This window comes from Ranitomeya variabilis, chromosome 7 (assembly GCF_051348905.1).
Source record: "Ranitomeya variabilis isolate aRanVar5 chromosome 7, aRanVar5.hap1, whole genome shotgun sequence".
Taxonomy (NCBI): Eukaryota; Metazoa; Chordata; class Amphibia; order Anura; family Dendrobatidae; genus Ranitomeya; species Ranitomeya variabilis.
This window is the reverse complement of record NC_135238.1, coordinates 33005744-33032599: the sequence shown is the minus strand read 5'-3', so window position 1 is coordinate 33032599 and position 26856 is coordinate 33005744. Positions and strand designations below refer to the sequence as shown.

The 26856-nt window shown below is 41.1% G+C and overlaps 1 protein-coding gene across 2 annotated transcripts in view; it reads left to right on the top strand.

The window, feature by feature from the left end:
* The window catches only part of ELFN1 (extracellular leucine rich repeat and fibronectin type III domain containing 1), a 563663-nt gene that overhangs the window by 477263 nt on the left and 59544 nt on the right, over positions 1–26856 (top strand). For both annotated transcript variants that reach the window (XM_077274786.1, XM_077274787.1), the window contains exon 5: positions 22773–22842. The gene's annotated coding sequence lies outside the window, so the exon portion shown is untranslated. The remainder of the gene's footprint in view (positions 1–22772; positions 22843–26856) is intronic.

Genomic DNA, 26856 nt, shown 5'->3' with positions numbered 1-26856 from the left:
AATTTTCTCTTTCCATCATTCTGGTAGAGGTTGATCTTGGTTTCATCTGTCCTAAGAATGTTTTTCCAGAACTGTGCGGGCTTTTTTAGATGTTTTTTAGCGAAGTCCAGTCTAGCCTTTTTATTCTTGGTGCTTATGAGCGGCTTGCACCGTGCAGTGAACCCTCTGTAGTTACTTTCATGCAGTCTTCTCTTTATGGTAGATTTGGATATTGATACGCCGACATCCTGGAGAGTGTTGGTCACTTGGTTGGCTGTTGTGAAGGGGTTTCTCTTCACCATGGAGATTATTCTGCGATCATCCACCACTGTTGTCTTCCGTGGGCGCCCAGGTCTTTTTGCATTGATGAGTTCACCAGTGCTTTCTTTCTTTCTCAGGATGTACCAAACTGTAGATTTTGCCACTCCTAATATTGTAGCAATTTCTCGGATGGTTTTTTTTCTGTTTTCGCAGCTTAAGGATGGCTTGTTTCACCTGCATCGAGAGCTCCTTTGACCGCATGTTTGCTTCACAGCAAAACCTTCCAAATGCAAGCACCACACCTCAAATCAACTCCAGGCCTTTTATCTGCTTAATTGAGAATGACAGAACGAAGGGATTGCCCACACCTGTCCATGAAATAGGCTGGGAGTCAATTGTCCAATTACTTTTGGTCCCTTTAAAAACAGGGTGGCACATGTTAAGGAGCTGAAACTCCTAAACCCTTCATCCAATTTTAATGTGGATACCCTCAAATGAAAGCTGAAAGTCTGATCTTCAACTGCATCGGAATTGCTTTGTTTAAAATTCATTGTGGTAATGTCTATAACCAAAATAAGAAAAATGTTGTCTCTGTCCAAATATATATGGACCTAACTGTATATATATATTTGTAGGTTTTACTATTAACATACTGTATCCCTCTGATTAATGCTACTGCATAGGCATTATGTGAGTCCTAGTCGTCACCGATTATGTTACCTGCTATTTTGCAGGATTGAAGCAAATCAGATGTCTAAAAATTTGGATTCTGCCAATTTTTTGTGAAACTCAAAACTCATTTTATTTGTCTACTTCCATTGTAAAAATATTACATCTTTATGATGAGCCATTTCACAGAGCAAAAAAAGGAATACTCTCGTATTCGGACCCGACTGTGCACACCATTGGAAGAATGTGAGCCTATGAGTACATTTGACATATGCGCCTAGAGCTTTTCCTTTAGACATGGCGGACCAACAGAACAAAACTCAGTGTGAAAGTAGCCTAAATATACATATAGCACAGTCCTTAGATTATCTGATACCAGCAGGAGTGTAGTTCCAAGGATGCAGAGGGAACAGTCACACTTTAGTCTCACTAGGTCTCAGTGCTTAAAAAGGATTTGTCACTTGTTCAAAACACCTTGTAAAAATCCCTGAGCTCCCCTGATTCTGCTGCTCTTTTCCATTTTGCACTGTGTTGCACCGTTGCAGAGATATTCACATTTGTTGCTTTTGGAGCTCACTTTGTGAAATCTCTGCTTGCAGTCCATCTGGCTGCTTCTTCAAAGCATTTTTTGGTGTTGGGCGCTTTTACTCTTCCTTCCAGATGCTATCAATTACAGTTTGACAGAATCTGAGACTGTGATTTGCATCGTCTGGGAGGGGTGAGAAATCTGCAAAAAAGCTCAGTTAGTCTCCAAGCAGAGATTTCACATAATGCACTCCAAAGCAGCAAATGTGAATATCTCTGCAATGGAACAATACAGTACAAAACTGAAAAAAAGTTGCAGAATCAGGGAAGATAAGGGGATTTTTCCACAGCATTTAACTAATTTTTTTAGCAAGTGGTCTGGTATCTTTAGGAAGCAAAGTTCCTACTCGTGCCAGATAAAAACTTATAAGTATTTAAAATGGCAAATTTTGTAAGTAACCCAACCAACAAAGTTGTATTTGGGTCCAGAAGCTTCAAGTTATGCCTCTGGACACCAGTGACAGCACTGCTTTCAATATTGTATGAACATGTCACCACTAGGCCATAAATTGTTATTAGAATAAATTGATCCAATGAAATCTTACCTTCCAATTTAAAACTGCTTTTTGGCACATATCAATCTAATTGTCGGAATTCTCTTGGTCCATCACTTCCATCCACTCTTTTTGAGTGGATGGCTCCTCTTCAACAGTGTTTAACCAGCGCTATAAGTGCTAGAACTTCTTTTCATTCATTTCCCTCCTGCCATTGTTTAACGGCTTGCCTGCCCCCAACCAAAAGACCATCTTTCTGTTATAACTTTATTTAGTTTGACAAACAAGAGGACAGGAACAGAGAGACAAAGATCTGCCCATAACGTCTCGGAGTCCGTCTTTGGAGATGGATTGCACTTGCCAACAGGCAGTAGACATTGGCTGTAACTTTGGAGTGATTTTTTAAGGGATAACAACATAATTTTTAAATGAAGTAATTTGCAGATTGTCTATTTATCACATTATCTATCAAATGAGATCAATTGTCTGAAAGTGCAGACTCAATAATCTACAGTCTGTGGTACTCCAGCTGCAGCAAAGCTACAATTCTCAAAACATACAGGGAATTATCTAACAATGTAAGAGATGCAGCTTGGAGACCACTACATTAACCTATAAACTACTGCTAGATACGTAGCTCAAATGGTGCCCTGAATTTGTGTAGGTTGTGTAATGTCTCGGAAAAAAAAACAAGTTGTTGCAATCACCAGCTGAATGCTGAGTGAGATGGAATCCACGACTTAATGACTGCATACAGTGCAGTACAATTGCAAAAACTCATAAATATTTATCTGCATTGCGGTTCCTTTAGAATCATTCAATATATTACGTTCGGCTCCTGCATGATTTACACACGCAGAAATTATATGAAAATGGGGAAAGGGAAAGTTCACCCTGTCATTTCATATCAAATAGAAATCACCTGTTCCTTCCAGCTATACTCCTACTACTCATCAGTCTGCAGGGCCGGACTGGCCATCTGGCAATTCTGGCAAATGCCAGAAGGGCCTATCTGGTCGTGGGCTGCCTGGTCTGCTACGTTGTTAACAGAATCTGTGTTCTCAAGACCCATACTGTTAGGAGTTGTGATGGAGGTATCATTAGAAATGTTGGTCTTGTAGTAAATCTTGCTTTCCTCCATGCAGGGTAATATTAGTAATATATCCCATCTGGTGCTTGGGGACAGGGACAGCATGGACCTGTGCGATTTTAAATGCCAGGGCTGAATTTCAGCCCCAGTCCGTACCTGTCAGTCTCTTATGGAGATCCCAAGAAGGCATCTACCCAGGGTTGGGTGTCTAATGCATGTCAACGAACGGAAATCAGTAGGGACATCTTAGCATTGACATCAACGCGTTAGGATGGAAGTTTCTGAAGATACTTTTCTAACAGTAACACATACAGGGAAGTGGATTGAAGCTCCTGAACCATAATGAAAAACTGTATCTGGCACCCCCAACTACCATGTGCCATTTACATATAACACTGGTGTCTTCCTATGTGGCAGAAAAACCTTAAGCCCCCATAAGCTCCAGGGACTGAAGCTAGGCACCTGGATCATATAGCACAGAGAAAACAAATATACAGTGCCACCATGTTCTTTCCATGATGCATGACCTGATTCCCATACTTTCCAACTGTTCCTGAGACCTTTGGAAGACTTTAGGAAAAATAAGAGACCTCCTGCCCTCACGGAAGAGCCATCAAATCTCCCAGACCATGCCAAAACCTTCCAAAAGTCAACAATTTTATGTATTATGCAATGATGTCCAAAAGAACAGAACAGTGGTATGTAAGGGTCGGAAAATGGACATCGAGAGGGCAGAAGTTGACCACGAAGAGATGTGGCTTTTAAGAAAGTGTGTGGACAGGGTCAAAAACACTTCAACACTTATCCTACACCATATACAGTATCTACTTCCAAAAGTTGGCAAATATAACAATTCCCATTTGCTTGATTACTAGCAGTACAAATCCAATGGCGGAAAACTCAACCCTAATAATACATGGATTCCTTTCCTCCACGGTCCCAATAGCAGCAGCATGGTTTGACCTACTCCCAAGACAGCCCTGGAACACCCAAAACTAGACAAGAACATCTACTTTTCAGTAGAATTTATACAATCCCCAGCAATTTATGGACAACGACATGCATGATTTTTCCAGGATTGTTTCCAATAATTCAGGACCGCCCCAGTAACTACACTCAGTATGTATGTCCCGGTTCTTCAGTGCAGCAATCGGACCATTTGACTATATTAGTGCTGAGAGTATACTATGAAAATTTCATATTCCGCTGACATCCATTTTACATACATTTATTGATTTTCGTACTGTAAAGGGACGTGTAATAGTTTCAGTGAATTCCTGAATTAATGGGATGAATCACTTGCCGAATGTTCAATCTCGGGGACTGTGTTTTTCTAAGACTTAAACATTCAGTTCTGCTCTGAATTGATCTTCCTTGGATGGGGATTTCCTTCCGGGGCTGGAGTCATTTATGCCATTGTAACATGATCCTTTCCACCTCTTTTTCACGTTGACCTTTACCGGCCCAGATTTACGGTCTATTCAATAAATTCCAGATGAACAATACATCAGGAGCCGACTCCATAGATTGCAGTTATAAATGTACCGGTGCTCACCGATGACAGACAGATGAATTATTTCAAAATGTTCATCCAGCAACAAACCTTCTCAACCATATTTCTTAATCTTCCAGTCCCTCGAGCGCAGTTTATAATAAATTACCATAAGTTTGGTGACAAAATTAATACGGAATTAAAGCTTTTTGTCTCTTTTCGTGCTATGATGGTGGCATATAGCTGGTAGCTTTGATGTATTCTTATCTGACCACCATCACTTTTTCCGAAGCAATAGTCTATCATCATAGAAAATACCTGTGGAAGATCGTAAAATCAACTGTTCAAGTTCTCTGCAGCTCCTCCGCAGCTCAAACCAAGTACTGCACTTTTCCAATTTTAATCCAAAGGTTGCACTGCGGTGGCAGGTCTTCAGGAATAAGTCACACTTCGTGAGGTCACTCTCTAAGGCAGAAAATAGATGATTTTGCTGAATACGGAGCCCCTGTTTTAATTTGGAATTCTTCATGGGCTATCTAAAAAGGATTTCCTAAACAAAATATTCTTTGAAAAGTAGGATCTCAGGTGAATCTTATTAAAAAAAGAAGTCTCACCGGCATTTTTATTCTCTAATCCCTCCTAAATATGTATGTGAGATAGTGTACCTGTATAAAAGAACTTCCCCAGTTTACAGCGCCACTTCAAACCTCTTCTGGGTCAAGTGTCCTGAAATCAGACAAGGAGTTTATGTGTGGAGTGGAAGTTAAGTCTATGGAGACTTGTCCTGAGTTTCATAGACTTACAATGGGAAAGCAGCACCACTCCACCCTGTTGATACTGCACAGCCGTCAATTGGACAAGAAGAGGACCGGAGCGACGCTGGAAACTGGATAACATGGCAATTACCAAGTATTTCAATACACTTACACTATACTACCTACATAATTAGGAGGGAATGGGGGAATAAGACTTCTTTAAGTTCCCCATTTTCTGAAAATGTTTGGACACAATCTTGTTGACCAGCGCTTAGACGTATTGTTTTGTTAGTCTTATCAATTTATCAATTTATTTATTTCTATATCACAATTCCTTAAAAAATTGGTTTCTTTCAATACTCATTCTTTCCCTTATTGATCCATCAAGTTAACTTTCATTTAGTTTTCCCATAGTTGAATATCTTTGGTAATGCCTCGGTGAAACTTATATTTCAGGCTAAAGTATGGTGTTCATATGCTCTTGGCATTGGCCTGTAAAAGGAGTAGGACTAACCCCGTCCTGTACAAATACCAGGTTCTAGTAGGCCTAGGGGTCCCGTAGTGATCTGGAGAAACAATCTCTACACTAGCCAAGCTGAAAGTGGGATAGAAATGGAGGCACGATGTGGCTTAAATGTCCATATACTCCAGGAATCAGCCCTTAAAAAGACAATATACTATAACATAAAAAATGAGTTTCCGATGTTAAATGGTAGAAATGTTTTTTATACGACCTCTATAAACAGAATGGAAATTGAACAGTTAAAAACATTCTATAAAACATCACATTTAAAGAGAATTTATCACCAGGTTGTTGTAATATGAGAGCCGCATAATGTAGAGACAAATATCCAGATTCCAGCGATGTGTCACTTACTTGGCTGCTTGCTGTAGTTTTGACAAAATCACAGTTTTATTAGCAGGAGATTATCACTAGAGGACTAGTAAACATGCTGCCATGCAGTCCTCCATATTCATGAGCTCTATATAATCCCGCCTCTACCACTGATTAGCAGCTTTCTGACTATGTACGGTGTACATAGAAAGCAGCCAATCAGTGGTGTGGGCGGGGTTATACAGAGCTCAGCATTCAGAGAGCTAGTAAGTGATACATCACTGGAATCAGAATCTATGCCCCTAAATCATGCTACTTTCACATGGGGTAGAAAAAAACCTGGTTATAGATTCCCTTAAAAATGGTGATTTCTGCTGAATTTTTTATATCCTCGTGCATTTAAATGATCTATTAAAATAATGTTGCAGAAGCAAGTTTCATAACATTGCTCATTATCGGTAACCTACGTTTAATTACTTTCCAGACTGAATTCCAGCCACTCATTAAAAATTAAAGGTGGCCAAAATAACTTTCCATAAAGAGCGGAGTTTATTTGTGTAAATTCAATATGAGATGTCTTCTCTTTTATATTAAAAATACTGCAGGAGAAATGAAACATGGGAGGACTAAACTCTGCAGAACAAGGCAGAGGAATATGTCATTAAGGGATCGGGTGTAATAACCCCCAATGGGAACTGTAGCACCCCTGGAGTAAAAGCAGCAACAAAGTTCAGAACCAGACACATAGAGTAACATATTTCCTATAGAACAAGCCAATGTAGGGTGGTGCAGCGGTGTCATCCTTGGGTGGCCCAAAAGACAACTGTAGATGGCTAAAGTTGTACTCAGGACCAGCTGACTATCTTATATCTATGGTAAGGGACAAATTTTAGCCAATGGCAGATGTAGGAGCAAGGGATGATTAGACTTATAGAATTTTAACATGTCCAATCATTATGTTCTAAACTCCCCTCTCCACATTAAGAGCAAATGAATAATCGGATGTGCCAGGAGTGCATTTGTATTAAGCGTCTGGTTGTAAAGCTGTCTACTGAATGACCAGTTATGGACGGCAGAAGCTCTTTGTGGGCCTATAATACATCAAACAGTAAAACCTCTTCGAGGCCCAAAATTGCATTGGTTTTCAAGGTGAGTGGTCTTCTCAAAAAAGAAGAGCTATGCACAATATATGGTGGAACTGAAAATCTGTCGAGGAAAATGTATTCTGAATATGTTTGTTGTCCATGACGTATTGAGGTCCGACCACTCAAACCTACGCTGATCAGTAGAATTGGAACTCCAATCGTTCCCTATTGGGCTCCTGATCGCTGTGTTTGGCTTTCTCCAGAAACCCTATCGAGAATGTATGGAGCAATGATCAGATATCCGACCTGGATATTTTGGAAAAGGAATAAAATTGCATCATTGGGAATAAAAGTCCCCCGTTCTGCTGATCAGTGAAGGTCCCATTGGTGGACACCCACCGATCAGTAAGTCATCACCTATATGCAGGATTATTTCACCAGTGAGAATGTTCTCACTGGACATATAATCAAACTTAGCCCTCATTCACACATCCGTTGTTCCCGTAAGAATGCTATCTATGGTTTTCATGGATAGCATTTGTACCCGTCATAGTCTATGGAACCATTCACTTTTCAGTGATTTTCCATGGACCAAGAGGTCCATGAAAAATCGCTAAGACATCTCTGATGTTGGGATCAAAATTTGCAATGCAAATCTAAGGGTCCATGACAAAACTGGATCGCACTCGGATGACATCGGAATGCAGTCTGATTTTCACGGACTGTCAGAAAGGAGAAGGTGGAAACACTTTTTTTTAGTTTCAACGTACAAGAAAAACTGATGACACTCTGATCAAAGTCTGGTCGAAAAAATCAGTACATTTTTCTCGTATGTGGAATGTTGTAAACATTTTCTTTTGCGAATTTGAGTCTTTAAGAATAGACTGCACCATACCTAGTAATATGATCCTAAACTATTCAACCCCGGCTGTGAGGGACAAAAAAAAGAGCAAAAATAGCTTTATGCTCCAAGGGGGTTGTTTTTGCTGAATTTTTCAGTTTTAAGCACTGCTGGACAAATTTTTATAGATAAACTCCAATGAGACTTCCCTCCTTCGAACTTTATAAATTACTGGTCAAAAAAAAGACTCCCCAAAGTTCTTTCTTGTGCGGAGAACTGTGCCAGGAAACACATTTTCCAATCCAAGAGTATCCTATTCCAGAAGCCTCGTCTGCTTGTGAACCCACCACACGTTTCTCCGAGAGAGATCGCTCACAACCACATTTAAAAAAAAAAGACTAGAGAGATAGAAGAGCAATTTATCTTGTGATTTATGCTGGTGCGCAGCCTGGAAGAACATTCCTACATCAGAGGAAGGGTTATTTACACCGAGGGAGGAAATATTCCAGCGTATGCTGCACTTGTATTAAAGGATTTAGGATTAGAGCGTTGGCCATTTGGAACCAGATTCAAAGGGACAGATGTAGTAGCCAAGTGCGGTCATCGAAATTGGGCTGGAAGCCTTAACATCTCAGACTGGCTTGAAGCAACATATGGCACTTTACATAAGATTATCAGCATACCAAGGGTGAAACAGTGGGCCGAGCGAGGCGGACTACAACTGTTTAGTGGTTATAGGACTCTACAGGCATCATTACACTGAGGGGTTTTTTTTCTGGCTGAGCATTCACCGTGTAACCTCAACATGATCTCTGCGGCTAGAGGTCTAAGCGTCCTGTAATTAAACCATATTCCTAAGATCACTGCCTGTAATTCTAGAAAACAGCACTACATAGGATATTCTACTGTATATATACTATGTGTAGATGGTAAAACAGATTCGCCATTTTCATTAAAAAAAAATTGGGATTTGACAGAATTCAATTTTTTTCGATTGGCAGAAATCCAGCAGAATGGTAGAAAGCCAGCTGTCATAAAGTCAAGAGTGCTGGGAAAGGGTTAAAAAAATTAATTTAATGCTCACCTCTCCCCGATCCTCACTTTTTCTGTGCAGCCCCCCATGTTACCAATTCTCCAGTAGTCCCCATTGGTCAACAGTGATGACCTCACATACATCCACATGATCTTTGCATGGATGTAAGCAAAGTGCAGCGCCCCAGAGTCCTGGTTGCTGCAGTAGTATTATTCCTCCACCAGGGGGAGTGATATTACATCTGGAGGCAATAAAGGAGATCTCCTGTCCAGGTATCACAACGACACACCACACACTTCACACTCCAGTCCACCAGGGGGAGCAAAGGTTCTATCTACTAGGCCACTCCTCACAGATAGGTAAAACTGGTGGGTTGGTTAGGAAGTTAGACAGAAGCTGACTGGGCTTCGTACAGAACAGTCAGATCCCGACGGAGTTTGGCAGAAGCTGGCTGGAGTGGGTTCCAGCCAGATCCAGACTGAGGTCTGTGGAGAACGAGGGTCCACGAGCTGCGCCTGCCCCACGTGCGGCAGCATCCAAAGAGAGAGACATTGAAAGGAAGCGTGTTGTAGTGAGAGAGAAACGAAGGCATAGCAACAAGTGGATACCAGAGAGGATAGTGGCGTGCGCGTTCCGGTAGCCAGAATACCGAAGGAGTAAAGTGCTCTACTCCATTGCTTCAGAGACTGGCAGGACAGCCAATTCCAAGTTGGCTGCCCGACCTAATACCTAAGAAGACACGGTGGCAAATTGTGGGGGTCGGGGCGTCTCTAGGGTCCCTATAAACGATCCTCAGGCCATCAGTCATACGGGTTTTGTTCTATCCGACCACGGGGAACAGAGAGAGAAGAGTAATAACAGTGAGGACCTTATTAGAGCTTATGCAAGTGAGGACCTACTGTGTTGCTGTGCGCCTAGGAAGGCTATTGCATTCCACCTGGATAAGGAGACTCTGGATTTGCCTTCAGACCGGCCAGACTCTGCCTACCCTGTGATCCGGTGCTCAGGACTGTGGACACTGAAGCCTTCAGTAAAAGGTAAAGAGACTGCAACCTTGTGTCCTCATTCTTTACTGCGCCTCCCACCATCCACCATCTACACTCTGGGAAGCCCTGGGGACACACTCCACCTGTGGGAAGGTATACCATCTAGCTGCCATAACATCACCCCAGCGGACCCCCAAACAGCGTCGGTCACCCTGACCGAATACCACAGGTGGCGTCACGAACACTATCCCATTCAAACTTTCCCTTTTATTGAACGTCCCTCAAAGGGCCACGGACCGGGTCGGGCCACCGTGACATCCCCGCAGAACACTGAAGGACCCGGTGCCGAGTACCCCATTGCCCTTAATGTGGGGGCGATCCAAAAGCGTGCTTATTAAAAGAGTTGACTTATCAGACATGGCCCTTACATTTTAGAGCCCTCAGAAACACCCCCATGAGCTGCTGAATGAAAAATGTGGTATGACATCCGCATGAATACATGGATTAATTCTGCCACATTTGGAGCAATTTTACAAAGTGATTCTCTCTCATGGCTCATAAGTGTGTACACCCCCTCTATGATATTAATATGCCTCAATAGGGTTTTCATCATAAAACCATATATAACACACAAAGAAGGCCGCTATGTTTTGTGACCATGCTTGTCCTTGAAAGTTTAGGGGAAAAAAAAAAAGTAATCGTAATAGGCTTGATAAGGAAAAAGAATGTTCTCCATTTCCAAATATAAATCTTTATCAGTGAGAAGAGGCGGCGAGCCTGAAGAATAGCGTGTAACAACGTTTGCATACACTTGAAGGCTCAATAGCGTGGAATCGTTATCATGGAGCCTGTCATAACTATGCTGATATAATAGGAGGTTCTGCATTGGAGACGACGGCGCTATATGCTGAAACGCGCGCCGCTTGTGGCTCATTAGGTTGCAGAACGCACATCTAAAAACAAATAAAGCCAAACGTTTCTCCTCACGTCCGTGACACGCGCAGGAGCCGAGACCTCTGCTCCCCGGGAACGCAGAATGCAGCTGGAGAGGAAAAATGAGAGAAAATCTGACCAAGTCAGCAGGCTGGAAGAAAATGTTTCTTAGGAATAGATGTGATGCTAGTGGAAAAACTCAACTCTCCTGGGGAGAAAGAGGACGGCTGCTTAATCAATCTATTATTATCCCTATTGTTATAGTCCGTATGACACAGCAACCAAATTGTCCATGATTTGGATCTCGCCGGGTTAGATATTAAGGTCAAATACTCAACAGAACGGTCACGTACTCCACATAATGGGGAAGAGAAGAGTGCCTGGAGGAGAGGACACATGTGGCGTTCTAGTGTAGAAGGCTTGGACTGGCCTACAGGAGAACAGGGGAATCCTCCGGTGAGTCCCTGTGCAAGAGTGGGCCACCACCCAATGTTCTAATTATGGACAAGTAGACAATCTCTTTGTAACTACTTCACCTATTTTATGTTATGCTGCAGTGATTATTGTTGGCGGACGATCCAATAAACCACTACATTTTTTATAAGAAATATTGTGACATTTTTTTTGGAGTATCGCATCTTGTAAGAAGTCCTAAATAAATAAATATGCAAAATAAGTATATTTAACAACTTGTTCATTGTTATTTAAATTTGTGATAAAGAATAATGTCACATTTGCATGTACTTGAAAAGTGGGGCCCTGGAGTTGGTTACTGGTGGGCCCTTGGCACCCAAGTCCAACATGGGGCAGCATGGTGGCTCAGTGGTTAGCACTGCAGCCTTGCACCGCTGGAGTCCTGGGTTCAAACCCCACCAAGGACAACATCTGCAAAGAGTTTTTATGTTCTCTCTGTGTTTGCGTGGGTTTCCTCCAGGTTCTCCGGTTTCCTCCCACATTCCAAAGACATACCGATAGGGAATTTAGATTGTGAGCCCCAACGGGGACAGTGATGATAATGTGTGAAAACTGTAAAGCGCTGCGGAATATGTTAGCGCTATATAAAAATAAAGATTATTATTAACAAAGATTATAGATTCAGATTTAGCTTGGGAATGACAGGTGGTAAAATAATCATCCTGCACCCAAATCTATATTTCCCATTGTGATCATGTATCATGTAGTGCCCCAATAATCTAATTATACAATAACAAAATGAAACCGCCATTTCATATGTGCATCATACAGCAACCAAATATTATTTTCCATTAGTATAATGTATCATACGGAACCAAATAAATTGCAAACACCCATAAAGTATTACAAAGTACCTAAATCATATAATTATATTGCACCGAAATATGTTTCATGCTTATCATGTATCATTCAGTGCCCAAATAATATAATTATACAATAACCAAATAACACCGCCATCTCGTATGTGTGCCCAAAAAATTGCAATCATCCCATAATGTATCATATAATACCTAAACAATATAACCCCATAAAAAGTGGCGCTGAGGAATAAAGCCATTTAACAGCCTCTGTGAAAGGGAATTTCATTAAAGGGATGATCATATAATACTGATATAATATGTCCCATCCTTATCATGATTATCAAACGTTTTTGTCCTAATATCAAGCATACCCTAAATAAATGGGTTCATACTTCAACTAATAATTTATTAACCACGAAAAGTTACCTAATGATGACTTTTTATCTAGGTAAAGCTAAAATACAATTTTATTCCTAAAACGTAATATGTAATTAATGTAATAGAAAGGTGCTGAATAAAAAAAAGAGGGACTCCACACCTCAATACGTTGTGATGAGGATAATACATACATAAAAATACACAATAAATACCACTCTTAGATCCAAAAAACACAGGAGAAAGACATTACTGCTATTTGAGCTGCTGTTGCTGCATTTCAGATTGGTGTCTGAATGAAACCTGTTGCATGTAATGGACTAATGTTTGGTGGAATCTCTAAAGTGCATTCCTGTCCGGGAAACTGGGGGTGTGCAATCAATAGGCATAACAGTAGAACATTTTTTACCTGTTAGGGTATGTAGATTGCTATGGATACAATGGCGTCCCTCTGCCCCGACGCGCGTTTCGCTCTGCTTCTTCGGGATCTTTACCTAGGTAAAAACTCACCATTAGGTAACCCATCCTTATCATGTATCATACAGTGCCCAAATAACATTGCTATCTCTTAACAATGTATCATATAGTACCCAAATAACATTGCCATCCATTATTATGTAACAAATGTTGCCCAAACAACAGTGCCATCTCTTATGATGTGGGATGTGGTGCCCTTATGAAGCAATCATGTCATACCCTAATATGTAGGATGCCCTTGTAGTACCATGAAAATAGCACAATACAATCAATAAATGACATTTTCAGCTGCATTCTGGCCATTTGCCTTTCCATAGGTTTTAGCACAAAGTGTGAGACCAGGTGCCCAGTTGATCATTTCCGGTGGTGTGATGTGTGATGCCTTTTGCCTTTGGGGCCAGCTCAGTTTCGGTGTACAGGGTACAGGCAATGACCACTCGTAGAATCTATTAACCCCTATCACTACTGTGATGCATTGCTGGCATGGCATTTTTAAATAAAACCAAGAACCATGAATTTAAAGCCTATTAAAGCTTATTGGCAAAGAGCTTTTTATCATCCAGTGCCACGATAACATGGGGTCTTAGCAATAATCAGCCCTTGCATTTGATAAACGTGATTAGTCATGGTCGATACAAATGCTGATTATCTTTAGCAGAATAAATCATACTGGCATGGCATTTTTTAATTAGTCTGGAATCTTTATTACAGTCCTATACTGGGCTTGACGGGGGACTTATGGCGTTTTTTATCCTGATCTCCTGGTTCATGAAGACAGATGTGTCCTGACTTACCTTTTCTTTTGCTTAACAAGATAACTAACATTGAAAAAAAAACATGATTTTCAGATACTCTGTCATGAGATTGCCCTGACTCCAATGACCTACTGACCGCCAAATCCAAGCGACACTACTCTGTCCTCCCCCTCCTGGACCTGTACTCTGCTTTTGACACAGTGGACCCTTCCCTCTTACTACAGACTCTTTCATCTCTTGGCATCACAGACTTTGCCTTATCTTGGATCTTTTCATACCTAACAGACCAGACATTCAGCATCACCCACTTACACACCATGTCCTCATCTCGCCCCCAATCTGTCGGTGTCCCCCAGGTGTTCAGTTATAGGACCTTTGCTCTTCTCGATCTACACCCTTGACTCATAGAGTCCCACAGCTTTTAGTATCACCTCTATGATGATGACACAGATCTACCTGTCTGGACCTGATATCACCTCCTTACTAACCAAAATCCCACAATGTCTGTCAGAAATAGTTTCTCCCCCATCCCACTCAACCCCATAACAGACCTATTAATTAAAGTAAATAGCTGCTCACTCTCCCCAGTCCTACAAGCTCGCTGCCTCAGGACAACCCTGGACTCTAATCTCTCCTTCAAGCCACATAGCCAAGCCCTTTCCACTTCCTGCCAACTACAACTCAAAAATATTGCCCAGATCTGCCCATTTTTTAATCGAGAACCTGCCAAAATGCTAGTGAATGCCCTCATCATTTCCCACCTCGACTACTGCAACCTCCTGCTCTGTGGCCTCCCCTCTAACACTCTCGCACCCCTCCAATCTATCCTAAACTCTGCTGCCCGACTAATCCACCTGTCCCTCTGCTATTCCCCGGCCTCTACTCTCTGTCAATCCCTTCACTGGCTCCCCATTACCCAGAGACTCCAGTACAAAAGCCTAACCATGACATACAAAGCCATCCACAACCTGTGTCCTCCATACTTGTGTGACTTAGTTTCCTGGTACTTACCTGCACGCAACATCCGATCCTCACAGGATCTCCTTCTTTACTCCTTCTCTACTCCACAATCAGAGGCAGTACAGGGCACAGTCCACACCGCTATCCCTGCACGTCTGCCCCGACGCGCGTTTCGGACCTTCCTTCTTCAAAGGGGCCTTTGATTTCGGGTAATTAACTATTTGTTTTGACTACATGTGTGGTCATTTTGACTTTATGCCTATATATGAACTATGGCACTTTTATAGAGCGCAGGAGAGGTGAGATAACAGAAAATCCCCATTGTTATTGGATATATGAATGTTTGTATGGGAGAGATCAATTCCTCAATTCCATGCTGTGTATTCCCTTGCGCGTCCATACATTTGCAATGTATTAATAGGTATGTTAGATCTGTGACACATCTTCCCCTTTTCACTTAATGTTATTGGTATTTTTAACAAATAAAGTTTTGTAATTTTCTATTTACTATGGACCCTAGTATCATTTTGTTTTGTATATATCCCTTTGTTTTTTATTATGTATACCCTGCTCACATGTAAAGCTCCATGGAATAATTGCGAAATAATAATAAATAATAATAATAATGAGATTTATACGATACTTGTGTCTTTATATGGTCACCCAGTGGTTGTAATGTGAATTGCACCCTCTTTAGTGTGATAATATATTGGATTTCTGAAGTGATAAATTGGAATCTTTAGTGAAATTTGCAGAATGGAACATGTTAAAAGTTCACCTAGTAAGGCGAATTCCTTAAGTTGTAGGTCTCATAAGCAACACTGACTGTAGGCGATGGTGCAGCAGATTAGTCTGAATTAGCCATGGCCAGGACACCAGGGTATGCAGGGTGGCAGATAAACAAGCAGAGCGAGTAACACAGAATAAGCCAAGACAAGTGTTTTCGGATACACAAGGGTAGAGTAACTGTTTTGGAAACCATCTTTACAGTTAGATATTAAAAAGTATCAACCACTGATGACTCTCAGTTTTTAATGTTTAGGAAACTGGAATCTTCTGGCAGGGAAGCAGTTAATCCCAGGAATGCAGTCTGGTATCTTGCCTAAGGGCAATGGTTAAACACAGGAGTAGCATAAAAGATGTGTTACCTTGATTGCAGAGTCTAGGTATGAACAGGACCAAGAACAGTTGTGAGAAGTTGGAAACTTACCAAGTGGTTGTTGTGGACAACACCAAGTAAACTGGACTGGCTTAGAAATAACTCTGGTTGACAAAAGAAGCTGAGAAAAAGACAGACACCTGGATGAAGCTGAGCCCAGTGAAGTAGCCGAAAAATCCTGGGAAAACTTGAAGAAACTGCTGATAATGCTAAACAGTTGACCTCTACCAAAGCCTTCTTTGTAAGATAGATACTAGAGAGATAATTAGATAGATCGATTGATCAATAGATAAAACTGGCATTGATGGACAAAGTGGCCTTTTAGAGGTCTACTAGGACCCACAGTGGTGGAGTCCATGGGGCAATAGCCACTTAAACTCTTCCTATAATCCCTAGTTCTTTAGGAAATTTGAGGAAAGATAAGGGTGGAGACATCTGTAAAAGTAATAGAATTATTAATTCTTACACCAATAGATCAAATATCTATGACAATGCCCATTTATATTCCATTCAGTTGCCATTGGCATTTATCAAGGATGTAGAAAGGAGGCGATGGAACATGAACATTGGGGGCTAGGGGCACCGATAGGACATTCTTGCATGGCACAGGGTATTTAGATACAGGACTACGACGCCTGAATCTTTTGCCCTAGATGAGGTCATCATCTCATCACCCAGGTATGTTACCTTCATCCTTAAAACCATACCATAGTCATTAATTCCTTAGGGCATGTTGTTGGCTACAGGGCGAAGTTCTTCACACTCAGGCAGCTGATCTGTAAGATCATAAAGAAACCAGTTCTGTCAATAGAAGAGGCAAAGCAGGCATCATTATAACAGAGGAAGACCATTTCCCAGAAGGGAGATGAATTAAATTTGGCAAGTTAGTCATTCGATGAATTGCTTTGTCCATCATGACAAATACACAGCTCCCGTCTTTGGCGCCAGTTCCAAAGCAAACATTCACTCTTCGCGGTATGCATTAAATTTGCAGGAGGAAATAAAGAGCGTAACTAGTGTAGTGTCTCTTCCTATCCACACCTTCATCTCGTAATCATCCTGGATAATACTATCATTGCTCAAGATGCTCAATGTCGATTGTGCGGTGTACCCGGCGAGCCGCTATTGTGCATTGTATGTGAATATCTCTGCTCAGCTCTGTATGGCAGACTTTATTCTGCCATTTACAAAATTAACATTCTCCCCGCACCGTTGTACGCGGTACTGTTTTCTGTCTGAATCTTTTCTTGGCTTCTGCGGTCGACTAAAGAATCAGCCCCATTTAGCTGGATATACACTGATAGCTCCATCTCCCACACACAGCCAGTAATATCCTTTATGAGGCTATTTTTCAGGAAGGAAAGTTGATTTTATGGCAAAATGGCTAAAAAACCCCAACAAGGTATTATTAGCAGTTTTCTATGACCGTCTAGATGTCATGTTATAGTATTCTACACAATGATGATTCCTCCGTGCGAAGGCAGTCAATGAATAGACTTCAGTTATTGACTTTACAGAATGAAAGCAACAGGTCCTTCTCCTCACTGCGGTCAGACCTCGATTTTGCGAAATATCACACAATTTATTCTGCTTTTTTATTATATTTCCAATACTTTTACCACTACTGACCAGTGGTATAACTGTAACAGAGAAATCATGTGCAGCTAGTATAGAAAGTGAGTAAGAAAAAGATTTTCTGCTTCTTTTCGAAAGTCACAGAAATGAATAATGTCCCAGGACCCAAAGGGCAATGAGGCCTGCTGCATTAAATACACTCATGAAACAAATTTACTAGTGGATTGAGAGATTGCCCAAACAATTATTAGGAAGTTGGTTGGGCTATTTTTACCTATCCCCCTACCTATCATTATCTGTGGCAGCACATCCTCCTTTACACATGAAGATGTGCTGATGACCAAACGGTATACAAATTCTCCTGTTGTTTTACCCAAATTTTATTCATATTCTTGTCTATACAGAATTGTAGTTGTTTATGCGTCTACAATTTAGCAGCTTATTTTATTTTCCGAAGATCAGTTCACAGCAGCTGTTACATTCTTTCTTGAGCTCCTCGTGGGCGGGTCATATAGAAGAAATTGCTTAACGAGTAACAGTGAAACCCCTGCAGAACAAAATCACCATAAATAAAATATTTTAGACTTTATTGGGCATATCCAAGACAGGATAGAGTATGAGAATAACACAGAAGATAAGGGTGCTTCCACATTGTGTTCTGAGTCTCCATCTGGCATACGCCCGAGATCCCCAGGGCCATAGAATGTATTGGTGAACCTGCGCTCTGCCGTGCACCTTTTCAGGAGTATAGATGTCATTAATGAATGCAACATGGCATCAGTCATTAAACCCATGACTGGTAGTTTATGAAGCTGTCCATCACAAGTTCATGTCTGACCATGTAGATTTCATTCAGTCGTTATTGTTAGCAGCACATCCTTGTAATCACACTCAAGTTTGGTCAGGAACAAGGATTCTCCTTATTTTTTTATTTGTAGTAATTTGTGAGTCTAAAGTTTAACAAATTATATGGTTACGTTCCAAATAATTTTAATCATATTTCATCCATATTCTAGTATTTACAGAAGTATTGTAGTTGTTTGTGAGTCTTCAGTTCAGCTACTTATTTTATTTCCTAAAGATCAGCTCACAGCAGTTGTCACATTCTTTCTTGAGCTCCTCATGGGCGGGTAATGAATAAGATATTTTAGAGTTTATTAGTCACATCCAACATAGGATAGAGAGTATGAGATTTATAGAGTATGAGATACATAGAGTATAAGATAACAGCAGTTGTCACGTTCTTCCTCTAGCAGCTCCTAATGGATATGTCATTCAAAACACATTACTCAGCAGAGGGGGGAACAATGTAAAGCCAACAGCACAAAGTGCCAAAAATAAAAGATATCAATATTTATTTTTCACATATTAAGGATAGAATCATAGAATCATAGAATGTTAGAGTTGGAAGGGACCTCCAGGGTTGTCGTGTCCAACCCCCTGATCAACGCAGGATTCACTAAACCATCTCAGACAGATCTCTGTCCAGCCTCTGTTTGAAGACTTCCATTGAAGGAGAACTCACCTCCTCTCGTGGTCGCCTGTTCCACTCACTGATCACCCTCACTGTCAAAAAAGTTTTTTCTAATATCTAATCTGTATCTTCTCCTTTTCAGTTTCATCCCATTGCTTCTCATGCTTCCATGTGCAGATGAGAATAATGATGATTCTTCTACAATGTGACAGCCCTTGAGATATTTGTAGACGGCTATTAAGTCTCCTCTTAGCCTTCTTTTATGAAAGCTAAACCTTCCCAGATCTTTTAACTGTTCCTCGTAGGACATACATTACAGTCCGCTCACCATCCGGGTAGCTCTTCTCTGATAATGTGGCACTGCCTGGGTCTGAGTTTGGGGACAATATCAAGTAGATGAAATTAAAGAATTAAAGTACATATATGTATAACGGAATACATGCACAAGTAAAAATATATAAATCAGCATACAAATATATCAATATATAGAAAACAGTGCAATACCCATCAATATCCTCCACTGGGTGTAAAGTTACTAATTCATAGGGTATTTAGTAAGTAAGCAGAGGATACCCCAAGTGTTTTATTTTATATGTTTATTTAAAATGGAAGTAAATTATTCAAAAAAACAAACCACAGGGAGATCCGTCTGCATATTTTCGTTTTATTGACTTCTCTAATGCAAGAAACAGAGAATTCCAACTTTATGAATTGCGGGGTTTCTGTAAAACAGCGTTGTACTCGGGGGAAATGACAATGGATTTTTCCTGTGAAATAAATAATTCTGTTCTGTAGAAAAAAAAAGAACATGATTTAAAGATTAAGAAAAAAAAAATTTAGCTGTCTCTATGGTGTCAAAAGCGCCCTTTCCGTCATCTAGAGAATACTTTATCTATATCCAATCATGCACAAAGGGACGGTAAATAATAATAATTTCTGGTATTGAGATGCTCAGATAAAGTGTTTTTCTCCTCATAGATCTCATTGTGTGCTTAACCTTTCGGGCTGCAATCTAGCTAATGAAAACAGGGAGCTTCTTAATAAACCAGCCCCCTGCTGTATAAACAGTAGTTAATGTTGTCTCACCATAACAATGTCAATAGGCAAAGCTTTGGGGAGATAATAGGGCTACTGAGGAAAATGTTTTGATATAAGCCTCACAAAAGTGTTAGGAAACCTACAAAAGTTATACATTTAGTGACTCTTGGCTGCCATTGTGTTGATGTTGACATGGAACCTTACTTCCTTCTCGTCAAGAAGACATAACCAAAAATGAGAGAAAAGATTACAGCTTTAGAAAAATAACATGATTTGGCGATACTCTGTTGGGAGTTGTTAATGCTTCATGTGTGTATACAGGCCACAGTTTTTGCAGAAAGGTAAAGTCTGACACATCCGTACCTGCCATTTTAAAAAAAATTTGAGCCCAGTCTTCTATTTTGAAGTCCTACACAGGACAACCATGGAGACATCCATAACTGCGGTCTTCCTTCTCCTTGAAGTCCTACACAGAGACCTACAGGACAACAATGGAGACAAGCATAACTGAGGTCTTCCTTCTCCTTAATGTCCTACACAGAGACCTAAAGGACAACCATGGAGACAACCATAACTGAGGTCTTCCTTCTCCTTAATGTCTTACAGAGAGACCTACAGGACAACCATGGAGACAACCATAACTGAGGTCTTCCTTCTCCTTAATGTCTTACAGAGAGACTTACAGGACAACCATGGAGACAACCATAACTGAGGTCTTCCTTCTCCTTAATGTCCTACACAGAGACCTACAGGACAACCATGGAGACAACCATAACTGAGGTCTTCCTTCTTCGTGGCCTCTACACAAGTCTCAAAGACTGTGTTTATGCTGTACATCCCCTTGATCCCACTAAATTATTTTCAAGAATTGCTCTTCAAAGCCACCCATTAGATCAGGCTAAGAATAGGGAAGAAGGAATGGAAAAAAAGGAACTGATATTGCGAGATATTTTATTTCAAAGGTTTTAACACTTCCATTATGTAAATCAGGCTCATAAGAAGTTTAAACGTCTGGAAACTTCATATTCCTTTATTTCATTAACATAAATACAAGACCTAGTTAATAAGACAGAATGAAGCAATTCGGGCTGCTAGAAAAGATACTAATGTAATTTTACAAGATGGGTGAGATTACTTTTCGTGAGCATTAGGATGGTTGAATAGAAAGACCATTTGGTGATTCCATGGTACAGGCTACTGACAGATCAGCGTGGTACATTGTGTGAGGTTTTATTGTCTAGGCTCAAACCATTGTGGTATTGGACCAATTTTATTCACAAGAACTTATGGTCGCGAGAAATTTAACTTCGAAATCAGAATTGGTCATTTTTTGTCTGCCTACATGGTATAAGATATGAATACCGTTATTTCTGTTTCTTAGACTAAAGACGCCCATACACCTTTATTGAGACCGACAGCGATTCTTTCTGACTTGGCTCTAGTTCGGTCACTTAAGCATATGTTTTCAATAGGCACAGGGTAGTAAGATGCTGGCAGCAGCTGTCAAGACTCCCGGGTGTGACTACTGCCGGGAGGCTACTCGCCGCAGTAAGGGAGCACAGAGCAGAATGGCGGAGAACTCACTGGGTGCAAGCAGGACCTGAACCATGTGACAGAGGGGGAGTGTCCAGGAATGGAGCCAGGCACCGGGTTGCAAAGGAGGCGAACGGCGCCAGAGAGTAGTCAAACGTGCCAAGGTCAATAACCAGCGGACAAGCGAGGTACTGAAGGGTGAGACAGAAGGATAGTCAGGTGGAAGCCGGAGGTCAGAAAGCCAAGTAAGCGAATGAATAGAAACACAAAGCACCGAAACCGAGAGGATCAAACAGACCAGATCAAGCACGAGAGCAAACAAACACCACAGTATGCACACGCACACCAGGGGGTCAGGCACACAGACAAAACAAATGTATAACTGACAGAGAATCCTAGTCCAGCATGGGTATAAATATCCCTCCCAGATCCAAATGGAGGCCACAACAATTAACCCTGGGAGGACAGGGCATTAATCCTGTCAAAACCATGACAGCAGCTTATCTCCTCAGAGAACTAAAGGATTGGGCATTTTTTATTCAACATACCCAATCCTTCCTTCCACACTGACATCAGTCATCGGAGGTTACCCATTTCATAGTGGACCGACTTGCCAAAACCGACTCAACTATAATGTATATGCATACATGGTCTGTAAGATTGCATGATCCAGGTCAAAAATTGGAGTTGCTATCTTCTTCTAATTGGATCCACCCCAATTATCATCCTTAAATATACTTATAGTAAATTCGACAAATATTCAAAAAGCTTCCTCAGGGGCTTCTCGTCTTGCTTGGAATGCTCTCAGTTAGCAGCTGATTTTTCTGGAAGATGAATTGCTCATGTCCTACAGAATGGGAGTCACTTGTAGAGTGGGTCAATGTTCTGGCTTATAAAGGGGGTCCCAAGTGAGGGAAGCTCCAGTATAAGATCCCTCTACCCTATTATGAATTGGAATTGCCTTTATGACCCAACACAAATGGTTGACCATTTTTTATTATATTGTAGTTGCCACTGTGCCATGTCTACGACTGATTGCCAGAATTAATAAATGTTCCATTATGCACACTTCTGTCTAACAGCCTTAAATAACAAAACTTTCCTTTTTTTCTAGGTCTAAAAATTGAGAAACACTGCAACCTGAGCAACCGAAACTTACGAAATTGGATTCTAGTAGCCAAAGTGTAAGTATTCAGTATTGTCTCACACTTCTCATGCTTTGGGTACTGCCGGTAGCCGATCGTTTCCTTTGTAATGCACCGCCCTTTTGTTTTGGAGAGTCTTTTCCAAAGATTGCACAGTAATCTGGTTGCTGACAATGGGGAATGTGACAAGAGACATCCATGAGCAACCTCTATTCAAAAACACTGCACATGACACTGTGCGCATGTGCCGGATCTCCGTGCGCTGGCTGTTGAGAGCACAAGGGGATGGCCCTTGAAAGGAGAAATCGGTGCTAATCTGCCAATTTCAAGAGATCAATGAGTGGCTTGTAGTGCTGTCTCCAATACAATCATAAAAATAATCATAACATTTCAAATAAATGGGAAAAAAACTCCCACATAGTATGGTGACTGATACTCCTCCATTTCTTCACTATCAATGTCCTCTTCTTCCTCATTTCTCCCTCTCTCGGAGTATAATAATATCACCAGCACTTCTCCGCCATGTATTCAATCATCTTCTCTGCCACAAATCAAAACTTTGAAATTATTGGAGGTCCGGTGTGGTTGAGATTTTTGGGCATTTGGTCAATGAGACCTTTCTGTAGACCACTCGTGGCTTGGATCCGTCTTAGCTACACTGAAGTCTTTACCCATGGACACAACGTTGACCAAGACTAAAGCGCTTTGATATTGTAAAAGGTGGGTTTTCTCCCTAACTATATTTAGGACTTATCCATGGAATAAATGATGAATAGTGGCTTGTAGTGCTTTCTCCAAAAGTAGTAGTATCGTTAGGGGTCTGACTACCAGTGATCCCAGCAACAGGAGTCCTAAAGTTCTCAGTTTTGTCACTGACCTTGCATGGTCACTTCTCCAATCACATTGGTTAGTTCCGACAATCCCATGGAATTTAATTTTCACGGAGAACATTGAGATGTCAAGGGGCCCTAGCGCTCAGACCTCTAGTGTTTATCACCTATCCTTTGGATGCATTTAATGGGAAACCCTACTAGGGTCTGAGGGTCTATCGGTCATGATGAGTAATAACATTGGCCATTATTATTTTTTCACCAAAGATTCCACCATCGTAACCATACAAAATTTGGATTTATTCGGACGGACGCAGTCTGCCTTGCCTCTATTCGCTTACTACAGTTCTCCCGGCTGCTGCCGTTGATAGTTGTTTATCATTAGGAGGATGAATAGAGACATTACATTGTGATTTCCAGCCATTTCCAACTTTTTTTTCTGCCAGTGTTAAGACGATGAAAGGTCAGCAGCATCAATCAGGTCTTATCAGCTCAACTACACCCAGACTATTCCATACACAAGTAGAAAGAAATATCTGCCCCAAAGACGGGCTTTCAATCTGAGTTTGTTTTTAAATGGCTTAACCATGTTTGCAGAGATTTCTCCCGAAAATACATCTAATGGAAGTAATTTAGCAGTGGCGACATCTCAGACAAGAACAGACGGCCAGGTGGCTGGGCCAATATTAATAGCGTTGCTCTTGTCCAGAAGAGATATGAATTTTAGGTCTTCGATTTATAGAATTAGTAAAAAAATAGTTATAACGGGGACGTATGAGAAAGTTAATCCTACCCGACTACTTTGTGGAATGCCATTTTCGGATGCATTGCCTTAAAGGGGATACCCTATAAACTAAATGAATAAAGCAGTGGTTGCACATGCTCACTACCGTTCTATGTCTCTTCAGAGAGGAAAAGGACTTTAACCTTAGTGCCAACTATAAGACATAGCAATCCTAAAAGTCAATATCGACCCTTGCCATAGAACTTAGGATAAAAGCCAGAATCTCAAATTGCAGACACGTGTTTTGGGGTATTTGCCCCTCATCAGAGCAAAGTATGAGATCTGATTTGGCTGTATGAGAGGCTTTCCTCTTACGAAGTAACCTTTCCTCTTACGAAGAATGACCTGCTTGACATGCGAGAGACAATTTGTATTTTTAGTTTCCAAGTGAAGCATTGCACGGTCTTATAAGCCTCCTTACCCTGGCATGTCAGGCATGTCACTCTCCATAAGGAAAAGATTACCCATTAGACGACTACCACATTGTTCACACAGGAGACTTTGAGACTCCAATTTTCACTATTGGTAGGGGTCTCAATGACCCAACCCCCAAGGATCTTACATTTATCACCTTTCCTATGGATAAGTGACACAGAGAAGAACAAAAATATTCAAACACCCAGCTTTTTGCCCTGCTCGGTAAGCTCGATGCCTCTGCAGCTCACTTGGGCCCCTCAGTGACATGAAGATACAACACAACGCATGTCATGATGTTGCTTGAGGTCAACTGACCAGAGCTCATGTGACATCATGACTCCGCGGGGACGACTAAGTATCAGAGACGTCCAGAATGGCAGGTAGAGGATCGTTGGTGCAGGAAGAACCATGACCCAGGTCTGGCTGCCACGACGGACAGGAATAGGTAATTTGAATATTTTTGCTATATATCAGCTATCCAAAGGAGAGAATGATAAATATCTTTATTAGGGGTCCAACTGTTGAAACTCCCGCTAATCATAAAAACAGGAGTCTCAAAATTCCCCTGTGTGAGAATAGAGCAGTAATGAGCATGTGCGACCAGTGCTCCAGTCACTGCCCATAGGAGAGGTGATTGCACATGCTCACTACCACTTTATTCCTCATACGCGGGGACTTTGAGTCAGTCATTCTCAGGATTAGTGGGGGTCTCAACAGTCAAACCCCAAGTAATAATGCATTATCATCTTTGCTGTGAGTAGGTCATATATGTCATTTATTGGACAACCCCTTTAAGCCCCAGATGCCTTCCAAAAACTACCCAGGGCTTGCAGAAGAGTAACCTAAGGATTCAGAAATAGGTAATAGGTCTGTGTTTACTATACACCCCTTATAATACTAATTATATAGTAGAGGTACCTGCGGACAGGCACTAGGACCCCCAGGTGACTGCACGTCTTTAGCTCCGCCCCCGCGGAACCTTGCATGTTTCCTACCAGTCTGTAGTTCTTCTATGGACTGTAGACATTGGCTGTAATAACACAGATTAGAAAGCTATTGGAAGGAAACTGCATCTGCCTCTCATTAAAGAGGTCACTGGGATTTTATCAGCCTTCTATAGTCTCTGTGTTGCTGGCTGCAGAATGAGTTAACTGAGAACCCATCAGTGCTATTGACAGTCTGATGGGGAGTTGGTAACTCTTCTACCTGTCTTTTTCTGAGCTATTCTCAGTTGATTTATGACCACAGACCACATTGAAGTTCAAGCTATAGAGAAATAAAGAGCCTGTAATATATGTATATTTATTTCTAGTCTCAAATACATTCATTTGAGTGAAAAAAAATGTCCCCATAGGTGAACAACCCCTTTAAACTTGACTCCACATGGTCACACATATAGTAGTTACCTGCAGTCACCACTAGAAGGAGCTAAGAAGCTTACTGTATACCATAGCAGGATGCCGCAAGCTCACATGCCCCCTCTAGTGGCAGATACAGGCAGTCAGCATGTTTTCCATTTATGCGTTGGCTGGAGGTTTGGAGCTCTGTATCAGAAAAACAAAGCTCCAAAAAAAATAACGATATATTACAAATTTTATCTGTACAGAATATAGGACCCAAAAATGACATAACGATAACATTTGGAGATTCACTTTTATAATGCAGCGGTCCACTCTACAGGGCAGTATAGGTTGCCATTAAGGTGACAGACATAAATCCCATTGTGTCAATCAAACTGAGGACTTGCAATCTAAAAAATGATCTTAAAATATAATAAATCTTCGCAGGAGACATGAGGCTCGGTGGCTTCTCCACACTTGATGCTGAGACAGTTGAAAGTGCCTAATAGTAATACACTTAAATTACTGTTACGAGCGCTGGTAAATCACCAGCAGGAACATTATACTTAAAGATATTCATCAATCACCCGAAATCTGGATGGTCAGCTGTTTTCCTGGTCAATTTCTGCTGAGTTTAATCAGTATATTTTTCATGTTCTTGTGATTATACATATTGCTCGTT